Source organism: Peromyscus californicus, unplaced genomic scaffold, assembly GCF_007827085.1.
Source record: "Peromyscus californicus insignis strain IS unplaced genomic scaffold, ASM782708v3 Scaffold_10__1_contigs__length_136768540, whole genome shotgun sequence".
Taxonomy (NCBI): Eukaryota; Metazoa; Chordata; class Mammalia; order Rodentia; family Cricetidae; genus Peromyscus; species Peromyscus californicus.
This window is the reverse complement of record NW_026294391.1, coordinates 107,607,906-107,634,747: the sequence shown is the minus strand read 5'-3', so window position 1 is coordinate 107,634,747 and position 26,842 is coordinate 107,607,906. Positions and strand designations below refer to the sequence as shown.

General features: G+C 36.9%; 1 long non-coding RNA gene and 1 pseudogene across 1 annotated transcript in view; one reads left to right on the top strand and one right to left on the bottom strand.

Moving 5' to 3' along the window:
• Positions 1-1,434: 1,434 nt before the first annotated feature.
• The window catches only part of LOC128110838 (uncharacterized), a 45,350-nt gene continuing 19,942 nt past the window's right edge, over positions 1,435-26,842 (bottom strand). The window contains exon 4 of the long non-coding RNA XR_008218350.1: positions 1,435-4,525. This is a non-coding gene — a long non-coding RNA (uncharacterized LOC128110838). The remainder of the gene's footprint in view (positions 4,526-26,842) is intronic.
• On the top strand, positions 12,323-13,713 carry LOC128110831 (ras GTPase-activating protein-binding protein 1-like; annotated as a pseudogene).

Sequence of the window (26,842 nt, the reverse complement as noted above, 5' to 3'; positions counted from 1 at the left end):
AGTCTCATAGACTGAGAAGCTGCTGGATTCTCATTGCTTCTAGTCTGTAGATAGCCATTTTAAGTTACACAGCTTGTGTAATGTAAGATAATCTAATATATCGTCTTATGTAATATATATTCATTCTGCAAGTTCTGTTTCTCTGAAGATCTCTAACACAGGATTGCATATAAACTTTTAAATATCTACATCAAGCTATAGTACTTCCTCAATCTTAATCTTTCTTGACTGTAAATATTTTGAACTTGAAAATTTATGTGACTGACAAGGCTGGTTTTGTTTGTCTCTATGTTTCTCTCTGGTGAGATTTATGTCAAACAATATTTTGGAACCGATAGAAGTGAAAGTGTTATTACTATTTTAGAACATAGTATTAAGCGAACAGAAATTTCTATTTATTAGTAACCTGGAGATGCTAATGTTGATGATATGTTTCAAATGACATAGACATTTTAACTACCAAATTACCTGTTCATTGTATGTTTAACAGAAATTTTAGAACAATATTATTATATTGCACAATCTCTTGTTGTAATCATGCATCCCCCTAAGACACTAAAGTTTTGTGTCTAAATTAGTACTCTGTTCTCTGGTGACATTAAAATTCACCTTTCCTTCTAAAGTTACTGATTAGCTTTCAGTTGTGTACACCATTTTCTTCTTCCTTTTTCCTTTAATCTCTTTTTTCTTCCTTATAAGACCTTTCTTGTCTTATACATTAATTCTCTATGTGTAATGGCTAATCTAAATTTGCCAATTTGACAGGAGTTCGAATCAAATGTCTTCAGGCATATCTGTGAAGTATTTTCTAGATCAGGTTTTTAACATCAAAATATTCACCAGTAACAAAAATGGACAGCATCTTTCCATGGGCTGGGTTCCCAGACTGAATTAAGAAGAAAAGGGGAGCTAATACGAAGTGTTCATCATTTATCTCTGCTTCCTGACTAACTCTTAAGTTCCTGAAGCTATGGTTTCACTGCTATGATGGCCTTACTCTGCCTTGAAACCAAAAACAACAACAACAAAAAAAAACACTTCCTTGAGTTGGTTATGTTAGGTATCACATTGTAGCAATGAGAGTTAACTAATATGCTAGGTTGACATGGATTATGGATTTAATATTCCATCTATCTACCACATCTGTCTGCCTATCTATTATTACTGACTTGGAGACTCATATTTTTCCATGTCTCCCTCACAGCAATCTGTTTGGGATGGAGTCTATGCCTATTGAGACAACACTTGTATTTTTTAAAAAATGCTTTTTCGATACAATATTTTTTTCTGTTTTATCTGACATATTCCTGCCCTCCTCTTTCATATTCTTTTCTCCAAAAAACCTTAGTTTGTTCTTTGGAAGAGTGATAAAAAGCAATATTAAAGACCAAGCTATCGGATGTTTATATATTTATTGTTCTTAGGAATTACAAATAGAAGTTTTATATATCAAAATGTTTAAATTTTTAAAACTGGAGATTTTCTCCCAAATATCTCATTCTAAATCACGTTTATAGTTTTTCTAGTCTAGCTTCTTAGAACCATTTAATTAAATTTGCTACAGCTTTGTTTCTATACATTTGTCACTTTCACTGAGTATCCCTTGCTTACGTAAACCCCAAGAACTCTTAAATACAGCGAGAATACAGACGTTTTTCTGTGAAGAACAGAAATAATGATATTAAGGTGTTTCTTCAAAATGTTAAGAATCAGGCTAGAGAGATTTCTCAGGAATTGAAAACATCAATATTCTTCCAGAGGATTGGAGTGTGATTTTCAGCACTCATATGGCAGCTCACAACTGTGTGTAATGCCAGTTCTAGTACACCCAACACCTTCTTCTTGACTCCTTAATTCACAGACTTACATGTTTAGATCTTATGGTAGAAAAAAGTACCTCAAGTTAAGGTATATTCTATAGTCCTGATAAATGTATAGTTTAATGAGATAAAAAGTTAAAGACAATTGTTAGTTTATTTATTAAGAGAAAAATGTGTGAAGAAAATCCCCATGTCTTTTGTAAAACCGTATAGAAATCAGTGTTGTGACTTTCTGGACATTGTATTGTATGGAAAAGGACAGATAAGAGACAAAGTATCTATAGTTCATGATGAATGTCATAAAGAAAAGTCCCTTTCCCAAACTTTGGGTGAAGTATTGACTTAACCTTTTCTCATATTTTCAAAGTTAACATCCATTTAACATGCCCCAAGTCCAATATTAAGTTTTCTTTTTAAATTATTCCCCTGATACCTTATCAGCATATTTATTATACTATGCTTAAAGATTGCCAGGGATTTCCTATATGCTTTAGTATTAAGTCCAAAAAACTTATGCTGGCTCATAAAATTATATATAATATGCCTTTGCCTTGCTTTTCAGAATGTATCCTTGTTTATCTGTACTTGTTTTTTTTTTCTGTTCTTTATTTATGTAGTTACCAAGGTCATCCCTGCCTCTGGGTCTTATTATTTTAAATGTTTAATATTCTGGAACTAATCTATCTTCTTATTATGGCCTTCCCCTTGTCATTAAAATTTAAGATTAAGTGATACCTTCTAGGAGAATATCTCTTAAATACACATTCCAGCTTACTTATTCAGTCAGTAGCACTATTTTCCAAGTTTTCTTTTGCTATCACATTAATGAGATAATATATTTTTCCTTCCAAAAAAAGGCTACATCTAGTGCAGTCCATATGGGAACCATCATAAGGTTCTGTTGGTCTGACTGCCTTTGGCATACCCTTTTCTCTTTCTTTTGCTCCTCAAGATTTAACATGCCATAAAAAAAGGAGGAAAAAGAGATATCAGGATTTGGGGGACCCATTGGGATAAGGTTGCTTACTGCTGGTTAAAGTAATAGAATATCAGTTCCTCATCTGTCCCTGGGTAGAGACATGATATTCTAAACTATCCAAAATGTAAGATTACAAACATACTTTCCCCCTCTCTCTTAAGAATTAATCCAGACATGTCAATCAGCTAGTCACCTTGAAGAAATGAGATATAACTAAATACATGTTAATAAGATGGGAGGAATAATACACTCTTAATGAGTGGTTGCTTATACCTCTTCACTGCTTTCTTTTCCGCATTATAACACAAGAAGCATAACTTTTCTATTTCTCTCTTCTTTCTCTCTGTTCTTCAGAGACAGATCAGAATCCTATACATTCTTATACTGTGGACATATTCAGTCTTTCTCTAAAGGATTTATATTCCTCACCATAGAGCTGATTGCAGACCTCTATCACTGAGCCTGCCTGTCTTCTTGGAGCTAACTCAAAAGACAAGTCTTTTATCCATCTTTATTTCTTTCATCCATCTCATTCCTCCTACCACTTGCTAACATTTACAACTTGCCTGTCCTTTTCTTTTTTAGTTTCCCTCAAACGCTAGAAAATTCTCTGATTCTGTTTTTAAATTATTATATTGATGACATTAAACTATTATCGCATGACATTTGTTAACTATGTGACTATGAATGTTTCTAAATGACCTCACATATATTACTCTTTTTTGAAGAAGTATAGACAACTTTATAAAGTCAAGTTAACCAAAGTTACACAAATTTTGTACCTACATCTAGTACTGAACATCTGGTTGATAAAATTGTTACAAAGATTGAAGAAATTGGCCTCCATTTGTATACCTGTTAAGCATATTACACTGAAGGAGTGCCTTGTTAGATGGAGGACATCCTCTGTTGAGAATTTCTGACAGTCCAAATCCTCCCATTGTGAGCCTTCTTTCCTCTGCTCGATCATAGATGATAGTTCGCAGAGCACTTCTCAATAAATCACCTACATCTCAGTGACTATTTCTTAGAGATATGAACTATGACTTTCATAATCGGAAAACAATTGAACAATAATAAATCAAATTTTATTTTGGAAAGTGAAGAAGGCTGATGATGGGGAAATATATTTGATTTTCTTTTTTACTGTAAGAAAACAGATACTTCTCATAAGTACCCCATAAAATTGGTGGATATTTCAAGGGGTCATTCTACAGATAGCATAATATCCTGAGGACTGTCTGTAAATGAAACAGAGATATTTATATTGTCACACATACCTGAATTCCCATTGAAGCTTGCAGATGCATTTCTATGTATATATGAATATGATTACATTTCTCCAAATACTTTAAAGAACATTAATTTTCATTTATTATATTTTCTTATGATAATCAGGCATTAGATTTTTTAGAGATGGCCATTTTCAAAGATATTATATAGCATTTCTACTTCCATTCTTAACTTACAATGCCTATTATTCATTACCCTTAAGTACATTAGAATAAAATATTTTGAAATAAATTGCTCTCTCTGCATTACACCAAAAGGCTCTTGAGGATTCGCACTGCACATTTCCAATAAGATTTAATCAACCTTTAAACTTTTCTCTGCTTATTGTAAAATCAAGTATCTTGTGACAATGCCAAAAAATGAAGAAGAAATACTTGGATTTTCTTCAGCTAGCATGCCAGTTTGAAAGTTGATAGCTTACCGCAAGTAAAATCTGTAATGTAAAAGGAAAATTAATTAGAAATCTTCACCTTTGGAAGGTAGACAAACACATCATTTATTATCTTGTCCTACTGACCACCATCTGCTTTCTATATTTGAATGCTGAATATAAAAGAACACTATTTAAAACCAAATCATACACATATGCACCACGAAAAAGCAAGGTCATCAGAATATACTTACTTTGCATTCTGGAAGTATTATTTATTAGCAGTAGAAATGGAAAACAAAAATCCTATTAAATCAAAAAATGTTGTAGAGATTACAAAATTGTTAATTTATTTTTATACTTTTAAAATATTCTTCAGAGGCCTTCAATCACAAGGAAGAAGACATTAAGTATTTCTTCCTATCAGGGTCTGGTGTTCCACATAGGGAGTCAGTTGCAGCGGAACACAATGTCTCAGTATGTCCCCTGGGGTGAGGTTTCCAAGTGAAAGAACAGTTTCTAGACAACATCATCAAATAGGTTGCTTGTATGATCACCCAACAGAACAAACTGAGGAAACTGAGGAGTAAGCTGGAGTTCCGAAGTGAACTTCCTTTCTGTGGCTCAGCTTCCCACGCCTCAGCTTTAGGCTCCTTTTGTTTTTTGTCTTTTTTAAAACATGAGATAAACAATAGAAACATTTCTTGGAAATGATTTACCTTTTAGCTGTCTTTGAGGACATTTTTGTATTCTGTTTTGTTTTGTTCACACCCAGCTATTTTACTCTTCTTCTCTCTCCCCATTACAGAACCAAGGGACCAGCTTTACCTTCAAAGGGCTTTGGAAGGGACTTAAACATATTTAAGTTTAAAACTGAGGAGAGGAAACCCTAACTCTACAGCCAGCTCTTCAGTTAGCTCAAACAACACCTTATACTTTACCCTTTACCAATATAATATATATTACACTAGACACTTAAATTTCCAGTGTCATTATAGGACATTTCCATATCTATTACAAAACAAGATGTATCTGTTTAATCCATTTTAGGCTAAATGAAATCACATATTAGTTAACTGTAAAGGTGTGGCTCTTAGAGACCTGTCTTAACTGGTCAATTTGGCACTTATGCAGCAGTGAGACCTTTGATTTGCCTTCTTTGGTTTAGTCACCTTATTGATTGAACACCCTAAAATGTTTATATATTTATTTTAACTTACACATTTGCTTTTATCATAGCACTTCCCATTCCAAGTATTTAGTGACCAATTTTGGGAGACATGAGACAATGACCACTCTTGATGAAAGGGCTGGATGTACCCTTCCATGGGAGGCACACTAAAGAAAGGCAGTGTGAAACACATTACTTCCTTACTTGGGATTATCCAGGGGTCCTTGGTGGAAAAAGTTGGTCATGACAGGCAAGGGTTGGCAACCCTTAATTAGTATTATTTGAAATTTTAGGGCCTGGAGTTTGGGAAACGGCAATCCTAAATGAACAAGGACCAAAGAAGCAAAGCAAAGTTAAATGACAAGAAAGGCACTACAAAGCCCAGTGATATGAGTAACAGCTAATTTTGCTGTCTGGAAAGTCTCACTGACTTGACTTCTACAACAGGCTCAGGAATAATTTGCTCAACTGTGGAAGAAACAAACCAGATTTGTCATTTAAGGAGACAGAAAGTGCTCAAGAAAGGTTTTGCATTGAGGGTGTGGAGAGGCTCATGAGTACTAATCTGAAGGTGATATGTGGGGTATCATTTGAATAAAAAGTATAAATATTCAAGTCATTTGTAGCTTTCTTGGTTTTCATTTTGAATGCTTCCTGGAAAATAGGGTTTAATCTTGGAGAAGGTAAACCAGTTACTAATTTTATTCAAGTTAATAAATGGTCCCTTTTAAATTGACTAAAGCTGGCTATCTGAATGACAGCTGTTTCCTTGTTTACACATTCCTTTCGGGTGTTCAAGATCATGTAGGTGACCACAGATAAACTTTTACTTAAGTCAGCTGGGATTCCTTAGGGATTACTCTTAAGGATTTAAGATAATCCCCCTGGCTCCTTTAACTTTTCCTCTGGCAGTCTGGCTATCTGTAGGGATGCTTCAAGGGCCTGCTGAACATATCACTTCCTTAGGAAGTATGGGAAAGTTGTCCCTGTCCATTGAATCTTCTTCCCACAGGATGTGTACTGGCTGGAGTTGAATCTCCAGAGACTCCACGACCTGTCTAATAAAGAAGACAAATGACTTACTAGGGGAGTCTTAGCATCTCTGGGTCCTGGCTGACCTTAGAAGGGCTAAAATATCAGTCATCCTTTTGGATCCTCTTATCCTCATTGGCATAGACTTCCAAGATTTGGTGGCTAAACTCCCAGAAGTAAAGATTTACCATCCTTGTAATTTTAATCTCTAGTAATATTTAAATAAAGCTTGGACCAAGAAAAGTTTTAAATAAATCCTGATTTTATTAAAAATCAGTATCCTCAAATGGCTAAAACCTACCCAAGTTAGTAAAAATAGTATTTTCTCGATTAGATTTAGTTTCATTTTTATATGCCAGTTTTCACAAATGCTAACAACAGTACATCAAAAATTTGGAGAGTATTAATAACCTTTAATCATCACACATATGCCATCTCTAAATCCTATTCTTCAGTAATCTTGTATAACTTCCTCAGACCTTGTGTGATTTAGCTATAAGGTATTTTTGCTGTTGTACAGAATCCAACTTTTTCTAAAACATTTTCTCTTAACCCTTGTGGCTAAAAATGTATCCTCATGCTTATTTACTTTTTTTGTTTTACTTTATTTCCTTACACAATGTTTGAATACAAATTATATCCTTGGCATAAAGTAACAAATTAAGATTACCTATAAATATATTATTAAACTGCCAAGCTGATTTTTCACTATTTTAAGCCTCAGGCCAGTCTCCTCACTGCTTACATTTTTAGACCTTTCTCCTACTATGGTCTTTCAGAGTTTGGGAGTTAAAGTTTTACATTTTAGCAAGGACCTACTGAGCTATCAGTGACCTTGAGCAGTGAACATTCTTTGTAACAAGAAAATGCAGAACAGAAAGTACAAAGAGAGCCAAAATTCTTTACATATTAACCTAGTAATCTCAGTTTTAGATATAAAAGACATTTACTTCTTTTGTTCTAGGTTGAGACAGGGAAGGCATTGTGTGTGTGTGTGTGTGTAGAATATTATTTTATTTATTTACTATTTTTTTAAAGTTATTTTTCATTTTACATACTAAATCCAGTTCTCTTTCCCTCCCCTTCTCCCAACACACGTACCTCCCCACATGCCACCACCCATCCACTCCTCAGAGAGGGTAAGTCCTTTCTTGGGGAATCAACAAAGTCTGGCATACTAAATTGAGGCAGGACTAAGCCCCTCCCCCCTGTGTCAATGCTGAGCAAGGTATCCCACCCTAGGGAATGTGTTCCAAAAAGCCATTTCATGCACCTGGGATAAGTCGTGTCCCACTGCCAGGGGCTCCCCAAACAGATCTAGCCACATAACTGTCACCCACATTCAGAGGGCCTAGTTCAGTCCCATGCAGATTCCCCATCTGACAGGCCAGAGTCTATGAGCTCCTACCAACTTGGGTCAGCTGTCTCTGTGGTTTTCCCCATCATGATCTTGACTTCACTGGTTTTTATGAGGTGCATCATCACTCCTCTTGCCATAGGTCTTATCAATCCATATGACTCTCCTTATGTTTTATAAGAATCAATCTTTCAAATCAGAAATGGCACTTTGTAGAATCTGTAACCCATACTAAAATATCAGCAAATAAGTAACAATCAAATCAGGTTCTTACAATCACACAGCAGAAAGCAATACGGACACTGAGGCTGTCCCCTGAAGCTTTCTCTCCATGAAACAGCTTCCCATGGCTGAAAGATCAGCTTCTCTTCCCCATTATGGACACTTTCTTTTATCTTACTTTTTATTTTATTTAATTTATTTCTTTTAGTTTACGTCCTGACAGTAGTTTCCCCTCCCTAGGGGCAGGCTTTCCATGGATATCAACAAAGCATGACATATCAAGTTGCAGTGAGACTAAGCTCCTTCCCTTGTATTTAGGCTGGGCATGGCAGTCCAGTATGAGAAATAGGTTCCCAGGAGCTAGCCAAAGCATTAGGGACAGCCCCTGCTCCCATTGTAAGGAGTCCCAAAAAGAGACAAGGCTAGACAACTGTCACATACGTGTAGAGTACTTGGGCAGGTCCCATGCAGGCTCCCTGAGCCAGCTATTTTTAATACATTAAGAATTGCCTCTAGACCTGGCCCTCCAGGCAGAGTCAGGGATGAGATCCTTCTGATACCATGAGTCTCAAGCTTGACCAGTCATTGGTTGGCCATTCCTATAATTTCTGCACTGCCTTTACCCCAGCACATCTATTAGGCAGGAAAATATTGTAAATCAAAGGCTTTTGAGCTGGGTTGGTGTACCAATCCCTCTGCTGAAAGTGTTGCCTGGTTACAGAAGATGGCCAGTTCAGGATCTGTAACCCCCAGTGCTGTGAATTGCTTGGGGACCCCTCATAGATTCCTGGGAATGCCCATTGCACTAGGTTCCTAGCTTGTCTAATAGTCAACTAATCTTTGTCAATTCAATATTTATTTATTTATTTATTTATTTATTTATTTATTTATTTATTTATTTATTTATCATCCTGACCATAATTTCCCCTCCGCCTCCCTCCACCCCAGCCCCAGGCTCCCTCTCAATCCACTCCTCCTCTGTTTCTGTTCCATGGGAATAAACAATAACCATGCCTTATCAAGTTTCAGTAAGACTAAGCACTTCCCCTTGTATTTAGGCTAGGCAAGATAGTCCATTACGAGGAATAGGTTCCCAAAAGCCAGTCAGAGTGTTACAAACAGACCCTGTTCCCATTGTTAGGAATCCCACAAATAGACCAAGCTATACAACTCTCACATATATTTAGAGGGCTTAGGTTGGTCACATGCAGGCTCCCTGGTTGTTGGTTTAGACTCTGTGAGTTTCTATGAGCCAGGTTAGCTGTTTCTGTGGGTTTTCTTGTGATGTTCTTGACCCCTCTGGCTCCTACAATCTTTCCTCCCTTTCTTCAGCAGGATTGCCTGAGCTTGGCCTAATGTTTGGCTGTGGGTCTCTGCATTTGTTTGCATCAGTTGCTGGATGAAGGCTTTCTGATGACAGTTGGGATAGTCACCATTGTAGAAAATGGACAGTTCAGGTTGCATATCCACTGTTGCTAGGAGTCTTAGCTGGGGTCATCCTTGTAGATTCCTGGGAGTTTCTGTTGCATCAGGTTTCTACCTGACCCAGAAATGCTCCCCGTTTCCAGTAATCTCTTTCAATACTGTCCCTCTCCATCCACCCCCCAATTTTCCTTTTTAAATTTATTCTTCCCTCGTATATTACATCCCTACTGCAGCCTCCTCTCCCTCCTCTTCTCCAATTCTCCCCACCAACTTTCCTCTCCCAATCTACTGCTCCTGCATTTCCCTTAAGAGAAATACACACACACACACACACACACACACACACACACACACACACACACACACACATGAACTAAGCATGGCATAACAGCATACAAAAAGGTACAAACAGCCTTGATATGGACACTTTTTAATCATTGGGTAAACAGTAGTAACATCCTTTGGAAATGATTTGCTTTTTAGCTGATTTTCAAGGCACAGTGTTCCTAATCTTGAGCCATTTTGCTGTTCTTCAAATTCCCTATTACAAAGCCCCTAGGCCCAGCCCTCCATGGGGCCTTTGAGGACACTTTGAAACAATGGCTTGTCTCTAAAATGGGGAAAGGCTAGTTAATCCTGATTCTAGAGCTGGCTTACCAGTGAGCTAAAGCAACATATGACAGTCTAACAATATAATGTATATTACAGAGGAGCATGGAGAATTTTAAAAATCTTTTGGGGAACTTAACACTAAAGGTATCTCTTCCAAAGCTTTTCCTTTTATTGAAAGTGCTTGATAATTAATTCAACCCCTTTATTTCTTCTAAATGTATTCAGAGTTTATATTTACTTATAATTTTCTCCAATTAGGGTATGTGGTTTAGCAATTTGATTTTACCTGTGGCATCTAATTTGTTGACAAACAATTGTTCATGGTACTTTCCTATAATACTTTTAAAAAATATGTAGGAATGTACAATTGTCATTTCTGATTTTAGTACCTTAGGTTTTCTTCTGTTCTCTTAATGTATCCAACTTCCTCTTTTCATCACCAATTTTGAAGAAACAATTTTTATTCTTTATTTTCTATAATCCTATACTAATTACTTGATTGACTGATTGATTTTGAGACAAAATCTCAGATCATACAAGATGACCTCATATTTGCTAAGTAGCAGGATACAGACTTGAACACATGAGCTCTTGATCTTCCTCCTACCTCAGCTTCTCATGGGCTGGGATGACAGGACTATGCCATGACACTTGATGTCCACTTTACCTATTTGTGCTCTGATTTATCAAGATTACAGCTTTGTTTTTATTTTTATGCTCCCTTAAATTTCAGGGCTCTGTTTTATTTGAGATCATTCTTCTTTGCTCCATCATTTATTTTTCCCTGCCTGACTCCATTTGATATAAGCATGTAAAGTTATAAATATTTCTATTGTGGTGCTTTTGTAGCATCATAACTTTTTTGTAAATTATACTTTTATTTACATGTGACATAAGGCATTTCATATGTATATTTCACTTCTGTTAATTTTGACTCATTAGTTAGGAGGACATATTATTTAATATCTATACTTTTGTGTTTTTCCAGTTTTCTTTCTGTCATTCTATAGTCTCATTCCATTCTAATTTGTAAATTACTTAGGATAGCAATATTTTAAAATTTATTAAGACTAGTTATATGACCTAACATTAGGTTGGCCCTGAGGAATCTTCCATGCTTGACAAAAATATTGCTTTTCCTGTCCTGCAAGAAGTTTTAGGGTCACTTGATGTATTGTATTGTTTAAGTTATCTGTTTCTTAGCTAAATGTCTCTGTAGCTGTTATTTACACTATTAAAGGTGGATGTTGACCTTCCCAACTGTTATTGGAGAGCTAGTTATTTATCCTATCTCTTTTGTCAGCATTGGCTTAGTGCACTTTGAGCTCCACAGATTAGTTTACAAACTTTATTATTAGTTTATTTCATTTCGTTTTTTTAATGGTTTATTTTAACTCATAGGTATGGGTTTTTATCTGCATAGCACATGTGTGTCTTCTAGAAGAGGATGTCAAAGCCCCTGGATTTACAGATGTTGTGAGCCATCATGCGGACAGCAGGAACTGAACTTGGAAGAACAGCAAGAACAGCAAGTGCTCTTAAACTCTGAGCCCCATCTCTCCAGCCTTATTTTGGTTTTTCAAGACAGAGTTTTTCTGTGTAACAATCCTGGCTGTCCTGGAACTCACTTTGTAAACCAGGACGGCCTCAAACTCACAGAGATCCACCTATCTCTGCCTATTGAGAGCTGGGATCAAAGGTGTGTACCATTACACCTGGATAATCATTATTAATTTTTGACGAACTGATACTTTTTCAAAATATGCGCTTTTGTTCTTATAATTGTTATTCATGTAAGGTTACATTTTCATGAGGGATGCCACCACCTCCTCTGAGCAGCAGCCCCAACCTGCTGCTCAGCCTTCCAAGGTTCCCTGAATCCTGAGGGGAGTGATTTAATGAAGACATTCCATATAGGACTGAATGTTGCAAGGTCTCTCACTCTCCACATTGTTCAGTAGTGGGTTTCTGTACTTGTTCCCAGCTATTTCAAAAGAAGATGCTTTGATGGTGGCTGAGCAAGGTAGAATCAAGGAAAGGGATGGTTATGGAGAAGCATAGTCCCCTATGGGTCGGGCAGGAATTTGTGAGACTGTACTACCTGCTGTTTAACCAGACCCAGGAAGGACATGCTGCATAGGTTTTATGGAAAGAATTCTTTCAATGCCCACGGGTGCTTAGATTCCAAAGGGAAGCCAGCAGACACAGTCTATGAGCAGATGGAAATCCACAGGAAAGCAATGTTACAAAACTTCACCAATTGCCACACCATGGTTCACCATGTGGATGCTCACAGGACTCTGAATGACGAGGGGGGCAGTCCAAATGATCACACAACAACAATCAGGCTCTACAGAGGTTTACACAGACCTTTGTCCTTGCTCCTGAGGGCTCTGTTGCCAATGATTCTATGTTCATAACATCTTCAGATACCAAGATGAAGTCTTGGGGACTTTTTCACCGAGCCTAAGGAGGAATCTGAGGAAGAAATAGGAACCTGAAAAAAAAGACTGCAGACATCTGAGGTCATGCCTGATGGTTCTGAAACTTTCTATGATCAGGCTGTCAGCAACGATTTGGTGGAGCATTTGGAAAATCCTGTTGTGGAGCTGGAGCCAGAACCAGAGATGCAGCTGGTCTGGGAACTTGTGTCCAACATCCAAGGAGACAAGCCTGAGCCTGAAGGAGAGGCAGCTGCTACTGAGGATGTGCAGAAGAGCACTTTCCCAGCCCCAGTGGACTTCACCCTAACACAGGAGGACTTGAGAAAGTTTTCTTGAGCATTTATGAAAAGTAAGAATCTCCCTTTCAGTGGAGCTGTTCCAATGACGGGGACATTACCTCATGTGGTCTAAGTGCCACCTTCACAGCCCTTACAGAAATCTAAGACTGAATCTCAATTTCCACCACAAAGGCCTCAGATAGATCAGGGAGTTCAAGAGGAATGGATAAATATCCCTCCTTAGAAGGAGCCCTCGTCAATCTGAGAGGCTAGTGAAACAGGCCATGTGAAATCTTGATGGATGGTAAGGCACACGATAACAGTCACCAACTCTTCATCAGGAACCTGCCACATGAGGTTGACAACACAGAACTGATGGAATTTTTCCAAAATTATGGGAAAGTGGTGGAGCTTCACTTTAACAGTGCTGGGAAGTTACCCAACTTTGGTTTTGTGATGTTTGATAATTCTTGAGCCTGTTCAGAAGGTCTTTAACAATAGGCCCCATTATGTTCTGAGATGCAGTCGTCTGGATGTGGAAGAGAAGACTCATGTTGGCAGGGAAGGTCGTCTCAGGAATAATGGCCTTTGTGGCCCCAAAGGCTTGGTAGTAGACTGGACCAAGCAGTGGAAGAGGAGGCCCTCACCAGGAAGGCATGATGCAGAAACCAGGGTTTGCCATGGGCAGGATTGCAATTCCAAGGCAGTAAATTACTTGGCCCTGATCTACACATAGCACAGAGCCCTGGTTCATGCAGAATGGTGAAACCGTTCAACCAGCCTTTGGTGTCTCAGCGTGGTCTGCTATAAACTGCTTTGGTTTGTACAGGTTTAATTTCACTTGTGTTCATGCTGTGTGCTCCATTACCCCAACTTTTTACTGCCCTGACCTTTTAGCCCTTCCCTTCCTGCTTTCTGGAATGATACTTTAGGAGTCATAGATATTTAAAGAAGAGGGAAGACTGACCTTCCTGTTCATGATACAGACTGGAGTTTAACAGCAATTTCCCTAGGAGTGCATCTTGCTTTTCCCTAACAGTGGATGTTTCATTTCTTGGGAGACATAGGATTTGATAAACATTTTAGAAGCAAGAAAAAAAATCCATATTATTTGTCAGATGTCAGTACTCCCTTCTTATGTTGGAAAAGTTCCTTTTGGCAACTGCTGCTGGGTCCCTGCTAGTGTGACTAACTGAATAAAAGTTGTTTCCAGAACTTTGTCCTATTGACTTGTCATTAGCAAACAGTTCTAAATTTCCATTTATACCATTGGATTTTATTGATGTAGCCTGTTGATGTTTAGAACACAGCTAAAGACTTTTGTTTTGGACTATTACGGGTTTTTTGTTTTGTTTTGTTTTTTAAATTTTGTTTTTGATGTTGAGATTTTCATGTTTTATTTGTATTTTTTTTTTAAAGAAAAGGAACAAAAAATCCCCACAAGAAAATAAACCTGCCAAAATCTGATAACAAAACCAAGTAAAACTGTGCCTTCTATTTGTCTTTGATTCCAGTTCCGGTAATTGTTTAAAGAAAACTAATAAAGATTCTATATTTGTGTTAGAAAAATGTTACAATCTTTGGATGTTAGTATATCTTCCTCAGCTTTCTTATGGGTACTATTTTCAGCTACAATTTTAATTCTTTTCCTTTGTACATCCTTACTGGTAAAGTAAATCCTTTATGTAAAGTATGCTACTGGATCATTTTTTTTTATCCATTCTTCTAATGTATGTCTTTATATTAGGGATTCAAATCTATTTAATTTTAAATACATATTAGTAGAGATTCAAATTTTCCATTTATTGTTTATTTTTTGTATACCTCAAATATATTATTCCTTATTTCTTATTTTACTTATTTTTCAAAGTTGATTTTCCATAGTGGATTTGGTTTTTCCTTCTCTACATATTCTGTATACAATTTAATATGGCTGTCATGATGCTTACATATTGTTTATAAATTTATACTCCTATTTTGCTGTCCATTTTTTGCATTTCTGTCATAACTTATATATATATATACAGTATAATAGGTATTCATTAACAAAGATTTATAATTTTCTATACAAAACAATCAAAACCCACAAAAACAAAACAAAACAAAAGGAAAACAAAATCAAAAGATATCGTTAAGGCTGGGGCTGGAAAGATAGTTTGGGTGGTAAAAGAGTTAACTTTGCAAGACTGAATTCCTAAAGCAAGGTAGAAAACAGAGACAGGAGGATCATCCATAAGCCACTTAGCCTGAAATACATAGCAGAGAAGCATAAACGTCAGGAAAAACCTTGCCTTGAGAAAATGGAAGGCAAGATCCAACACTTGAACTTGACCTCTGACCTCTACACTTATAATATGGCAAGCAATCCTCCAAAAACAAAAATAAATAAGTAAAAAACACAAAATAAATGAAAATTAATAAATAGTGAAATTAAAACCTTAAGTTATGAAGAGATACCCATGTTTTTACTTTTACTAGAGATTTATATTTTTCCACTACATTCTAGCATTCTACAATTTTGACCTTAACATTTCTTCATCCCATTTGAAGGACACTTTTCCACATATAAATTTTTGGTTACTTAGTTTTCTTTAAAAAACATTAAAAATATAAACCATATTTGTTTGTCCTCCAAAATTGCTGGAGAAAATTTTGCCAATAGTCATTTTGAGAATGCTTTTACTGAAAAATAACTCCACTATTTTCAAAGTATTCTATTGTCTATGTGTTTTCATATAGTTGTTGTATTAGTTACTTTTCTGTTGATACAATAAAACACCATGACCAGGGCAACTTATGGAAGACTTTGCTTCCACTTAAGTTTCTAGAAGATTAAGAATCCCTCATGAGAGGGAGTCATAGAATTCCTTCATTTGCCTGAGTTCCAAATTCCTCAAACAACCCCCACAAAAATTACTTCACTATGCTCATTCTGGGTCAAGAAAATGAATTAGAAACAGCTGTTGACTCCTTGAACTAAAAACTATGCAGTATGAGAATAACAGTAAGAAACCATTTCCAGCAATTTTTCTATTATTTCATGTCTGATTTTTCTTACTTTATCAAACAACTTGTCACCACAGACCTTTGACTATTATGCAAGTGCTAGTTATTTTTCTTTTCTTTCTATATGAAGAAGAATTTACTTTCGATTTTACTTTTATTTTTGAGTGGAAGAAGGATTTATTTTTAGCTCTTTAAAATTTCTTTTGGGATCCCCTGCTTCACCAGAGGACATGTGGCCACCAGAACTCCAGGTAGGCTGTCCACCCTCAGACCTCCCCCATTCTCTCAGTGTACCCCCAACACTATCCTAAATCCACTTTCCCCTCCTCATCACTGTCTCTCAGCCCCCAACTCAGGAAAAGAACATCATGCTTGAAAAGAAGCCATTCTCTACTCCAGAATTTCAAGTAGCTGCCAAGCCACAGACTTCCCCTACTCTCTGGGTGCCCCCCACATCAATCCGTGCTCCCCTCCTCATCAACATGCCCCAGCCCTCGAATCAGGAGAAGACTCTCTGCTTGACCAGAGGCCAAGGTAGCCTCCAGAAGTCCAGGTAGGCCAACTGCCAGTTGACTCCTCCCCACTCTCTCAGTGACCCCTGACTACTCCTTATTATCATGTCCCAGACCCCATCTTGGGCAGAAGCCTCTGCTCAACCAGAGGCCACACTAGCCACCAGAAGTCTAAGAAACAACCGAGGTGGAGACCCCCTACTCAACAACAGGCCACACTGGCCAGAAGACCAAGGAGGAAACAAAAATCAAGGAACAGAACACTCATCCAACAAAGACAAACTCAGAAATAAGCACCTAGACATATAATTACCCCAAATCCAGATGCCTAGACGCTAAAAACCATCAGCCAAGGCACTATGTCACCAGCAGATCTCATCTATCCTACTCCACCAAAGCCCTCAATATTCCAACACAGCCAAAATACAGGAAAAGACCTTAAATCCAACTTTATGAAGATGATAGAGGTCCCTAAAGAGGAAATGAATAAAGAAATCAGTAATGTTATGTTTAGATACTGGTATCTTTTTGTTGAAAAATGTTCTAAGTTTTGGCTTTAAAGTATCTTTAGTATGACAGTTATATGAAAATTATAGGGTTCATGTGTAGAGATTTTTTTAAAAAAAATACTTCATAAAAGTAATGTTTTCTAGCTTTTGCAGTAACTTTAATATCCATGACAGTTAATGCAATTATTTCATCACTTTAAAATGCTATTTTTATGTCAGCTGAAGCAGGTATTTTCATGTTGTTGCAAAGTGACACATTTTGATGGCTTCTTGATAAAGTGATAGACATTTTGTAGCTTTTTAGAAACGTTGTATACATATGGCATCAATGAAAAATAAAGAAAATGAAAGTGTGAAAAAAGTGTGGTGTAAAAGTTGGAGGACTAAATAAATCCTTTAAAGAGAGCTAAGAAAACAAACAAAAAAAGTTGGAGAAAATGAATAAAACAGTTCCATACCTGAAATTGAAATAGAAGTAATAAAGAAAATACAAATTCAGGAGAGTCTAGAAATGAAAAATCTAGGTAAGTGAACAGGAACTATAGAGGCAAACTTAACCAAGAGAATACAAGAGATGGAAGAAAGGATCTCAGGCATTGAAGATACAACAAAATATATAGATACATTGGTCAAAGGAGATGTTAAATCTAAAAACTTCCTGACACAAAACATACAGGAAATCTGAGACACTATGAAAAAAAAACTAAAAATAATAAGAATAGAGGAAGGAGAAGAGTTCCAGCTCAAAGGCCCAGACATTATTATCAACAAAATCATAGGAGAAAATTTTCCTAACCTAAAGAAGGAAAGGCCTATAAAAATACAAAAAGCATACAGAACACCAAATAGACTGGACAATGGACTGGGTGGCTTTGTGTGTCAACTTAACACAAGCTATAGAGTTATCAGAGGAAGGAGCCTCAGCTGAGGAAATGCCTCCTTGAGAGCCTGCTGTAAGGCATTTTCTCATTTAGTGATCAGTGGGGGAGGGTCCAGCCTATTGTGGGTGGTGCCATCCCTGGGCTGTTGGTCCTGGGTTCTATAAGAAGGTGGGATGAACAAGCCATGGGAAGCAAGCCAATAAGCAACTTCCCTCCATGACTTCTGCATCAGCACTTGCCTTTGAGAACCTGCCCTGTTTGAGTTCCTGTCCTGACTTCCTTCAATGATGAACAGCAATACTGAAGTATAATCCAAATAAACCTTTTCATCCCAAACTTGTGTTGTGGTCATGGTGTTTCATAACAGCAATAGAAACTCTAACTAAGACAGACCAGAAAATAAAGTACATTTGCCACATAATCAAAGCACTAAACCTAGAGAACAAAGAAAGAATATTAAAAGCTGCAAGGGAAAAAGAACAAGTATAAAGGCGGACCTATTACAATTACACCTGACTTCTCGATGGAGACTCTAAGATCCCAAAGGACCTGGACAGATGTACTGCATACACTAAGAGGCCACAGATGCCAGTCCATACTACCATACCCAGAAAAACTTTCAATCACCGTACATGGAAAAAATAAGATATATCGTGGTAAAGTTAAATTTAACAATATCTACAAATCCAGAAGGTACTAGAAGGACAACCTCAACCCAAGAATGTCAACTACATCCATGAAAACACAGGAAACAAATAATCTCACACTAGCAAAACCAATAGAAGGTAAGCACACAAGCATACACACACACACACACACACACACACACACACACACACACACACGCACGCATGCATACACACCACTACTAGCAACACCAACAACAAAATTACAGAAATTAACAATCATTTGTCATTGATGTCTCTCAATATCAATTAACTCAATTCTCCAATAAAATCACTAACAGTAAGGATACGAAAACATTATCCACCTGCTGCATACAAGAAACAGATATCTACAGCAAAGGTAGCTATTACCTCAGATTAAAGGGTAGGAAAAAGATTTTCCAAGCCAATGGACCTAAGAAGCAAGCTGGTTTGGCCATTCTAATATCTAACAAAATATATTTCAAGCCAAAATTAATCAAAAGCATGAGGACAGATACTTCATACTCATGAAAGAAAAAATCCACCAAGATGTTTCACTTCTTAACATTTATGCCCCAAATTCAAGGACAATAAGATTTATAAAAAAAAATTACTAAAACTTACACAACACATTGACCCTCACACATCAACAGTGGGTGACTTCAATACTCCACTCTCAACAATGGACTGGTCATCAAGCCAAAAACTAAACAGAAAAAACTGGAGCTAAGAGATATGATAGCCAAAATGGACCTAACACATATCTTTAACAGACTTTTTCTTTATGGGCCACCAATCAGCTCCCAAATCATGACACAGAGATTTATTTTTAGTTTTGAATGCCCAGCCTAGCTCAGGCTTTTTTCTGGCTAACTCTTTTAACTTAAATTAACCTGTTTCTCTTTATCCACCTTTTGCCTTGGGGCTCTTTTACTTTTTGTTCCTTCTGTGTGTCTTATTTTCACTGCTTCTCACATCTGGCCAGCTTGCAGCTGCCTGGCTTCTTGCCCTGGGCGTATCCCTCGATCTTTCCTCCTCCTTCTTCTCTTGTTTTGTTCTTCTCCCCAAGTCTAGATTTCTTCTCCTATATATTCTCTCTGCCTGCCAGCCTTGCTTATCCTTCTTCTGCCTAGCTATTGCCTGTTCAGCTCTTTATTAGACTAATAAGGTGTATTAGGCAGGCAAGGTGAAACAAATGTAACACATCTTTACATAATTAAAGCAATACTCTACAAGACATATATACAGAACATCTAACCAAATACAAAATAATATACCTTCTTCTTAGCACATCACAGAACTTTCTCCAAAGTTAAGCACATCCTTGGTCACAAAGCAAGTCTTAACAGATACAGGAAAATTTGAAACAACCTCATGCATCCTATCAGACCACTACATGTCAAAGCTGGATTTCAACAAAAACAGAAACAACAACAAAACCTACAAACTCATGGAAACTGAGCAACTTTCTACTGAATGAAAACTGGATCAAGACAGAAATAAAAAAAAATTTAAAGACTTTCTAGACTTAATGAAAATGAATATACAACATACCCAAACTTAGGGGGCACCATGAAAGTCAATGCTAAGAGGAAAGTTCATAGCACTAAGTATCTGCATTAAAAAGGAGAGATCTCATACTATCAACTTAACAGCACATCTGAAAACTCTAGAAAAAAAAGAAGTAAGCAAACCCAATAGGAGTACATGAGAGGAAATACTCAAACTGAGGGCTGAAATCAATAAAATAGAAACAAAATGAACAAAACAAAGAATCAATGACACAAAGAGTTGTTTCTTTGAGAAAATCAACAAGATAGACAAACCTTTATCCAAATTAAAAGATGGAAAGAGAATATCCAAATTAAGAAAATTAGAAATGAAAAGGGGGACACATCAACAGACACCAGAGAAATCCAAAGAATCATTAAATCCTACTTTAAAATCTGTACTCCACAAAATTGGAAAACCTAAAAGAAATGAATAATTTTGATACCACTTACCAGAGTCAAATCAAGATCAGATAATTTAAATACACCTATAACCAATAAGGAAACAGAAGCAGTCATTAAAAGTCTCTCAACCTAAAAAAACCCAGAGCCAGATGGTTTAAGCACCGAATTATACCAGACATTCAAAGAAGAACTAACATCACTACTCCTCAAATTATTCCACAAAATAGAGACAGAAGCAATACTGACAAATTCATTTTATAAGGTCAGAGTCACCCTGATACACAAACCACATAAAGATTCAACAAAGAAACAGAATTACAGACCAATTTCTATTATGAACAAAGATACAAAAATACTAAATACAATATGCACAAATACTTGTAGCACAAATCTTAAAAGGTCTTATTGATAAAAACAAACCTAGAGCCAGGTATTGGAGTGAACGCTGAAAGATCAGAGAAGCAGAACAAGCCATAGCCAACCTCACCTTGTCAATTCCTCACCTGATCTTGTTTCCTCAGACTGAAAGCTTCCGAATCCTCACCCAAATGGATCTCAGCTGAACTGCTGCTAAAAACCTCAAAGTTTAAAAGCCCCTAGTTCCTGGTCCTCAGGCCTTATATACCTTGCTGCTTCCTGCCATCATTTCCTGGGATTAAAGGTGTGTGGCACCATGCCTGGCTGTTTCCAGTGTGGCTTTGAATCCAGATGAATCTCTGCCTCTGGAATCTAGGACTAAAGGTGTGTGCTACCACTGCCTAACCTCTATGTTTAATATAGTGGCTGTTCTGTTCTCTGACCCTCAAATAAGTTAACTCACAAACAGAAAGCATCTATACTCACAAATACTAAATACAATACTCACAAACAGAAAGTATCAGTATTTGCAGATGATATAGCATATATAACATGACTCAAAAATTATACCAGGGAACTCCTACAGCTGATAAACACCTTCAGCGAAGAATCTGAATACAAGATCATGTAAAAAAAAATAACTAGCCCTCCTATATACAAATGACAAACAAACAGTCTGAGAAAGAAAACAGGGAAACAACATCCTTCAAAATAGAAACAAACAATATAATATAAAACAACTTGGTATAACTATAACTAAGCAAGTGAAAGACTTGTATGACAAAAACTTCAAGTATTCAAAGAAAGAAATTGAAGAAGGTATCAGAAGATAGAAAGATCTCTCCTGCTCATGGATTGGTAGAATCAATATAGTAAAAATAAATGGCCATCCTACAAAAGCAATCTACAGATTCAAAGAAGTACTTGTAAATTCCAACATGATCTTTGCAGACCTTGAAAAGACAATACTCAAATTCATATGGAAAAATAAAATCCCAGTATAGCTGAAATAATCCTGAACAATAAAAGAACTTCTGGAGTTACCACAATCAATGATTTCAGGTTGTACTACAGAGTTATAGTAATAAAAACTGCATGGTATTGGCATAAACACACAGACAGTTTGATCAATGTAATCAAATCAGAGGCCCAGATCCAAATCCCCACACTTATGGTCACATGATTTTAATGAAGAAGCCAGAAAGAAACACTGGAAAAAAGAGTGCATCTTCAACAAATGATGTTGGTCAAACTGGATGTCTGTATGTAGAAGAATGTAAATAGATCCATATTTTTTCACCCTATTCAAACCTCAAATCCAAGGGGATCAAAGTCCTCAAAAGAAGATGAGATACACTGTACATGATAGAAGAGAAAGTGGGGAATAGCTTTGGAGCATTGGCACAGGTGACAACTCCTTGAGCAGAACACTGATAGTGCAGACACTAAGATCAACATTTAATAAAGGCAACCTCATGAAATTGAAAAGCATCTGTAAGGCAAAGGATACCATCAATAGGACAGACAAAACAGCAGCCTACAAAACAGGGAAAAAATTACCAACTCATGCAGTGGGATAATGCTTTTGTACACTGGTTTAATAAAATGTTGATTGGCCAGTAGCCAGACAGGAAGTATAGGCGGGATAAGCAGATTAGGAGTATTCTGGGAAGAGGAAAGACAGAATCAGAAGTTGCCAGCCAGACACAGAGGAAGCAACATGACAAGGCAGAACTGAGAAAAGGTACCAAGCCACGTGGCTGAAGATAGATAAGAATTATGGGTTAATTTAAGTGTAAGAGCTTGTCAATAATAAGCCTGAGCTAATGGCTGAGCACTTACTTCCAACTACAAACTCAACATTCAATGGAGGTCTAATAACCAAAATGTATAAAGAACTCAGGAAACTATATATAAAAAAGGGACTTATCCAATTTTTAAAAATGTGGTACAGATCTTAATAGAGAATTCTCAATAAAGTAATCACAAGTGGCTGAGAAACAAAGAAATGTTCAATATCCTTAGCTTCCAGGAAAAAGCACATCAAAACTACTTTGAGATTCCATCTTACACCTGTCTGATGGATAAGATTAAAAAGCACATCCTCAGCTTGTAAGGATGTGAAGCAAGGGAACAGTCCTTCACTGCTGGTGGGAGTGCAAATTTATACAGCCACTATGGAAATCAATATGGCAATTCCTCAGAAAATTGGTAATAGATCTACCTCAACCCCCAGTTATACCACTCCTGGGTATACTTCATCCTACCACAAGGACACTTGCTCAGCTATGTCCATAGCACCTTTATTTGTAATATTCAGAAACTGGAAACCACCTAGATGTCCCTCCACTGAAGGACAGATAAAGAAAATGTGCATTTACACAATTTACTCAGCTGTTAAAAAATGACAGCATGAAATTTGCAGACAAATGGAACTAGAAAAAAATCGTCCTGAGTGAGATAACTCAGACACAGGAAGACAAACAGGGTATATACTCACTTATAAGTGGATATTAGCTGTTAAGTAAATAACTATTATGCTACAATCCACAGACCCCAGAAAGACCAAGAAACAAGGAAGGCTCTAGGGGGTTGGGGGATAGATCTCCCTGGGAAAGTGAAATAAAAAAAAATTTGTGCTTGGACTAGGAGCAGGTGGGGATGGGACTAGGAGGAATCAGGTTGGAAGCAGGATGGAGAGAGAGAGAGAGTACTCAGAGAAACAATTGGAACTGGAGGGCATTTGGGAGCGGGTTCTGTGTGATTGGAGGGCACCTAGGGTTGAGGACACCGGGAGAGCATGGACTGAGCAATCAACTAAACATGGCTCTTGGGGGCTCACAGAGAATGAAGCAGCCAATGGGGAGCCTGCGTGAGTCTGCACTAAGTCCTCTGCACATGTTACTTTTGTTGGCTTTGTGTTTTGGGGGGACTTCTTACAGTGGGAGTGGGATGTCTCTGACTCTGATGCCCTCTGGTACCCTTTTTCTCCTACTGGATTGTCTCACTCAGCTTTAATGTGAGGATTTGTGTCTGGTCTTATTGTGTTTTGTTCTGTGTTCAGTTGATGTCCCTGGAAGGTCTGTTCTTTTCTGGGGGAAGACTGGATGAGGGATTGGATCTTGGAGACAGGGAGAAGTTCAAGGAGGGGAATCTATGGTACGGATGTACTGTATGAGAAAAGAATAAGTAAAAATTTCTTTTTGCATACTCTAGATTTTGTCCTTTGTTTATTCTTTCTGTGAAAGCACTGAGAGATTCCTAGTCCACTCATTCTCAGATGTCACTTGTACAGCCATGTTTTAAAGACTCAAAATAAAGTTCTCAACATTGGTTATTTGTTCAAAAGACAATATGGCTTTTCAATATGGCTCTATATGAGAGGCATAGTTATCAAAATTATTCTATTACCAGTATCAGTATGCTCCTGAATAAGTTAGACTCCTTTTATCTTAATGTGCTCTCTCCTCTTTCTTCATACCTTTTACTCAGCTAGTACACCATCCAACAAACATTTCACTGGAAGTTATCTAGTACTAATCAATTATATCTCCATGTTAGATTCTTCTGTGATTGTTTACTCTGAGTTTTAATCATTAATATGATAGCCAATGTTGGTCAGTATGTTGCAGAGGCAAATGAATTCACACCACACATGGTTTACTCTCCTAAACTCAAATCACGACAAGCAATAATCACAACTACACCAGCACAAACACTGGCTAATAAAATAAATGTTTTCTTCATATGTAGAAATAATATTATTGATCAAATTGTGTCTCTTAAATATTTAAAATTCACCAACATAACCCCCTCCCAGGTTCAGAGAACATTATGGAGAAGAGGGATTTGAAAAGGCAAGAGACAAATGTCAGGAAAGAGGGCTGGCCATGAAACACTATCTTGTGAGTATGATGTAGCCAGGGATAGTATGAACTTAGAAAATTTGTTTGCCTATATAGGACTGGTACAAGACCAGGTCAGAAAAATATAATAATGGATGGAAGGGGGACATTTGGAGCCCTACCTAGAGGAGCTGGTGACAGCAGAAGCCTGCTGGAGGAGAGGAAGTCACTAGATTCAGTGATGTAGCCACTGGACAGCTTCTCATGTTCCATTGGATGCCCACTCAAGAAGTCCTGGTTAAACTTAGGGTACCAAAACAAAAAACAGAACAAACAAACAAGCAAACAGAAAATCTGAAAATGGAAGGAAGGAATGTGGGTAGGACTTAGATGAAGAAAAGAAAGAGTAGCATGATGAGTGTGGCCAGAATTAATTAAATGAATATATGAAAATTTCAAAGAATAAATGCATTTTAAAAGCTAATATTCCTTTCCTTTTAGATTTATTTTTATTTTTAATTATATGTTTCCATGTGTGTTTTATATGTGTATACACATGAATGCAGGTATCCAGGGAGTCTAGAAACAGGCATAATATCCCTTGGAGCTGGGATTATAGGCAGCCATGAGCTGCTTGACATGCAGGTCTTCTACCAGAGCAGTACCTGTTCTTAATCACTGGGATATCTCTCCAGCCTCTCAAAGTTAATATTTCTTATTCAATGGTAATCAGGAGATAATTATCATTGTCCAAACTATTTTATTATATTTTTCCATATCTTCCATAGTCTGTATTCATATAACTAAAGGACAATTAAATAAATTAATATCCTAAACTCTACCAATTATTAGTACAGCTGTAGCATAAATTTTCCATCCTGCCCTAAATAAACATTTCTTCCCTAGATATTTTCACCTACTGTATACTACTGGTGACTTTTCTATGCTTCACACTTTTTCTTTTGCATGTCTATAGATTTTTAAAGTCTTGTGCTATTGCTTAAGTATCACAGAGAATTTCATCTGCACGAATCTCAAAACTCCAACAGCAGTGCAGTTTTCTACTGAAAGAATTTTTGGCTATAAATAGAATATCACAATAAACACAAAAGAAAAGAAATATCTATATATTAATGTGTTTAAAATTAAAGGTCATCTCATCATATAGGCATCATCATAAGACTACTCTAATCTTAATGTATGTATTGTGAAGAATTTTGTTCATCTTACTTAATGTTGGACAATTTTATATTTTCTGAAAACATAGTAGACCTCTTCATTTAACTCAAATCAGAATAAATTTTTTTTTTTTCTGCAAAATTCCTGGCCAGTGGGATTACACAGTTTAATTGAGATCTAGTATCTAGCTTGTCAAATCTTAGTATTTCAAGTCTGTTAGAGTGAATTTTAGTTTAGCCTAAATTACACTATTGATTTAGTAATTTGGTTTTAATTAGTTATATTCACTTAATTGTTTCTAGGTCTGTCATGACATTTAAAAATGGGGTTGTGGAAATTTACTTCACACTTTGACGGCTTTTGTATCTCTTTTAAAAAATTGATCACTTCTACTCTGAAAGTTTATGTAGAACAATTAGTCAAATGAACCAACTTCTACTCTGAAACTTTATGTAGAACAATTAGTCAAATGAATCTTTTCTAATTGATTTTTACATGTATGTTTGTTTTAAAGAGTGGGTGCCATGTGCTGTAGTATTAGAATATACTCCAGATCACTGTTTATAACAATCAGTCTTCTAGATAGTTAAAAGTCATCTATAGTGATACAGATGTATTTCATGTATCCTCCCTTTATCATTCACATAATTAAATGGCTCACATCACCATCAACATACTTCTTGTCAGCCAGGTCCTAAACATTTTGTACCAGAATCCAGGTGGGCAAGTCATCTTGATCCTTTAATCAATGCGTGTTTCCCGGTCCCCAAGATCTAACCAAAGTCCCACATCTAGTGCCCCAGCCTAGTCTGGATAGCCTTGTTTGCCCCCCCCCCCCCACATCACAACCTTCAGCCTCATGTCAGGAAACCATCTGTCACCTACTTGTAATACTTGCCCTTTCTCAGTTCACATCTATCATCTCAGCTCAGATAGGTCTTGCACAAC